Genomic DNA, 4,610 nt, shown 5'->3' on the forward strand with positions numbered 1-4,610 from the left:
AGAGGCCACAGGAACACTCCTGTGCTGGGACAAAGTTGAGCTTATTGATTTATTCTGAAGAGGGAGTTGATACACCACAGGGACCCATGGGGTTTCTCAGTGAGGACTCACAGAATTGATCTCTCATTTTGTTTGTTCGAGCAAATTGGAATTTGTGCTGGGGACATCCAAGTTGGCAGGACATTATTTTGAAAGAGAAGCTACCCAGAAGTGCAATCATTTTATGAATTATTTCAGTAAATCTTAGGTATTCTTTGGAAGATTATGAAACGAGGATAAACATGTGATGGACAACAGCACAGTTGTTAGCTAACGCGGGAAAACACTTGGCCATCATGTTCAGACAATACTTTGTCTGTATTCATTCAGACATGGTTCTAGAGTAGTCTTGTTTTGTCTTGAATTTCCTGAGGGTTGTGTGGCCTGTCTAACATCATCATTTGTGCCTCACCTCAGATTTCACGTTCTTGAGCCCAACTTATTCCTCATCGACTGAAGGCTTTGGCTCAGTGATGGCAAAGTAAAAATCTGTGTTCCAAATCTGGTGCAAATATACAGGTTTTATCTGTGTCTCCTGCTATCTTTCCAAGATGAAATGAGATGCTAACGTTTTTTAGTTGGGGAATTTTATGGAAGATAAATTCACATTGACTTGTCTGGAAAAATACATACCCTTTGCGATTCTGGATCTGAATGCTTGCCTGGCAACACTCAGCTGGGGCTGAAGAAGAACCTGGCATGGGGCTTGCTCCCCTCAGGCATATGGGCTTGGCAGATGTCTGAGCTGGAGGTTCAGGTTCACTTCCTTCCCTTCAGGGCTCCCTCTGCCAGCATCCACAGTTGTTTCAATAACTTCTGGGAACCCGTCCAGTCCTGGGAATCCAAGTCACATAGCCTTCCCTCAAAGCGATTTTGGTTCTTCCTTTGTTTCAATTTCCTAGCTCTATATTGGCTGTGGAAGTCTCAGCCAATAATATGTGAAGATATCAATGTCACCCATCTCTGACGACAGCTTATAACCTCTACCCACCCTCTTTGTCTCCTACTGGAACTCTCTGTCGCCCCATATAGACCTTGTATTCTTTTAATCAGCTCACCCCCTTTTTCCAATATCCCCTTTACATCATCAGTGCTGCCAGCCACATTAGAGTGTATGAACCATTCCTAAAAAGATGCATTTGCAAGTTATCTCCTAAGCCATAGACTTGTCTTTGAGCTCAACTCTATCTTAGGCTTCCATGCCAGAATAAGTGAATGTTGCCAGAGAAATCATGTTACTAGAGGAAATTATATATACTTTCATATGTACTTAAAATTCAAATTTTAATCTTAACATAGCAAGAAACCTATGTAATATTTTCTCTGAGTGTTCATTTTTCTCATTTTCCCTCTGAGTCGTCCTCATCTCCTACAGATGTCTCAGCTGATTCCCCTCAAATTCTTTAGCAGGCAGTTCCAGGATGGCAAGGAGTTTATTGTTTGGGGTAGAAAGCATTATTGTTTATGCTAGGGACACCTAGTATAGTGGATGTTACATGGTGGAACCTAATAAACACTGTTCAGGGTGAATATTTTCCTGACACATGATCCTCCTAACTACCTGTCCATGGATTCATTCTTGTCTACCTTCTCTCCTACTCAGCACTGTGCACGTCTGTGCATTCTGCAATTTTAACCTTACTCATTATTTTTAAATACTTATAAGAGTTTAATTGAATTTGAAAAGATATCTGGGTTATCATAAGATATTGAGACATTATATTTGTCCAAGAGTCCTCATGAATGACCTTTACACAGAATATTTTATTATGATGATTATAATCATAGACAGCAATTACTGAGTGCCCTCCTTTGCTAAGTACTATTCCAAGGGCTCATTGTGTAGAAATCCATTTAGTTTTCACAACAGCATGAGATAGGCACTATGTTTTCATCTCTGTTTAACTGAAATATAGAGAGTGTAGCTACCCACATTCTCACAGCCTAAAGATGGTGGAACAATACTCCTTTTCAGGATATTCTTCTGCGTCATTTAGAAAGTAAAATTTATGTGGAACCAAGATCAACTTTGTAACTAGTAACCTGCATAACAGTTCTTGCTACTTAAATGATTCGTTAACATCTATGTCCTCATTATAAGTTAGAAGTTTAAATTAAACCCATACTTTGCAAATTCATACATATGTAAAATATATTTGGAGTTGTGTTTGCTTGGCTCTTTGAGGGTGAAGCATGCACAACACAAATTGAGTTAACATGTGGCAAAGCAGCTAATAATAAATATTTGTCTAAAAACTAATTAATGCACAGTTCAATAGGGACAAGAAAAAAGACAGATTTGACTTTTTAAGGTAATACTCCATGGTACGTGACTCATGATAACCTCTTATAAATATTTATTTAATATGGTGACTGGTGGGGATTTGAGTTCTAAAATCATCAAAAAATATTCTAACTCATTCAAGATGCACACATAAACAACTGTCATTTATTTCATCTTTCTCCCCTAAGGCTGCTATTAGAGTAGAAGCTTTCCTTTGTCTCTTATGGACTTATGTTTACTGAGCTCTAGTCTTCTTTTGTCCTGTTCCTTTAAGATTTAGTGATTTACAAGAACTCTAAGTATCATGCTGGTTCTTTGGGTAGCCTGTTCACACCCAAGGGGCAACTATGGGACCAGACACAATCCAACCAATGTATCCAGAATACACACTCCCTTAGTGGGTCTGTAACCTTTTCCTGAGATAATTACTTATACACTGTAATTGCTAAGTTAGAACCATTGAATGACTTTTACACTGTATACTGTATTTTATGCTGTATGAAATAATTACATTTACAGGTTTTGCAAGTAATATTCCCTAAAAAATGAGAAATAAATACAAATGAGAAGCTAAAAAAAGAAAGTAAAATTTAAAAGAGGGGAATATTAATATAACCAGCCAGAGTAATTACTATGTACTGAAATGTAAAAATGAAAGTAAGGGGAAAGAAGGAAGGAAAACATTGATGCATCCCTAAAATATGATATGCCTTCATCTTTCCATTTCTTTCCTGGTCTAGTACAACACTATTCTTCACCAAGGCTACTGTGCAAACACACCCACTGTCCTCTGTTACTCTACTGTGCAAACACACCCACTGTCCTCTGTTACTCTACTGTGCAAACACACCCACTGTCCTCTGTTACTCTACTGTGCAAACACACCCACTGTTCTCTGTTACTCTACTGTGCAAACACACCCACTGTCCTCTGTTACTCTTCCTGAGGCAACCACAGTCACCTGTTTAAAACATGAACTATGGAATCAATTGACTTCTACATCTTTTACCATTTTTCTGGCTTTCTATCCCAAGTATCTAGAGTCGTGTTTTGAGTTGAAAGGATACTCAGTATGCTCACACTGAATGAATTGGTGCAGTGAAGTACTGTGTAGAAGACAGTTAATGTGTCCAAAGTCCTAGAATGCACCATAGAGAACAACAGCTGACTAGTGATTGACTTCCAAAAGTAAGGTAGAATAGTTCTCGGTATACTTTGAATCTCAACAATGTTCTTAAAAATATAGCAACAGCTTGGGATAGCTATGTGTCTCAAAGGAAGCTTAGAAATGAAGTTACTCGCTTTCATTGAGCATGTGTCATGCCTTCCCTAGTTAAATGCTGTTTTTTAATTAGTAGTGGTATTTTTAAATTTACTACAGCCCACCCAGGAGATGGATTTATCCTGTGATAGTCTCGGAGAAGCACTGTCTTCTCTGTGAAATAAAACCAGAAATAATGATTTGAATTCTAAAGTGGTGCTAGCTATAGATGGTGATTTAGTGTTCATATAAAATGAGAAATACCTCATTTGTAGTTCCACCCATCAGTTAGCAACTTTTAAAAACCTGAAATGTTAATTTCTTCATTTTAAGATAAAAAAATAATTTCAATCCTTTTTTATCCATTTTGTGTTCCTCAAAGGACACTCCACTCAAGACCATTTTCCAAATTTCTTGGGAAAATCCTGCCGATAAACTGAGCTCACTTCACTGGATTGCCCTGTCACTTCCTTTAAACAGACCATTCTGGTATTTGAAGAACTTATAGTAACCTCCACTCTTTTGCATACCATTTTAGCTGGAGCAACACTGAATCTTTTGCTCCACATCTCTTCATGTCTGCCTCCAGCAACAAGGGACAGGGACTGCCTTCCAGATTCACTACTTCTTCCTGGCTTCCACTTATAAGCAAAATTCTTGCTAGTGTAGTAAATTCATGCTTTTTATCTGAGGAACTGAATACTGTCCCTGCCTGACTCTTCCCTAAGTGTCAGTGAAAACACAAGATGCATAACCCAGCACCACAGTGATGCACAAGCAAGCATGGAGTCTTCATGGATCAGAGTCACAAGAGCATCTACTAGTCTAGAGACAAGTTTCTGGAATGAGTGACCCACTCAATATGGGTCAAACAATGAAGCATTGTTATTTGGTTGCCATCCAAATACAAGGTGCAGCTAAAGAATCCCATGAAAGTCACACAGCAAACCACCATATCTCAATTATTGTTGTTTCCTGTAAGGCAGGTATTCAAACATTAGTTTAGACAAGAACTCTCAAAATATG

Source organism: Arvicola amphibius, chromosome 9 (genome assembly GCF_903992535.2).
Source record: "Arvicola amphibius chromosome 9, mArvAmp1.2, whole genome shotgun sequence".
Classification (NCBI taxonomy): domain Eukaryota; kingdom Metazoa; phylum Chordata; class Mammalia; order Rodentia; family Cricetidae; genus Arvicola; species Arvicola amphibius.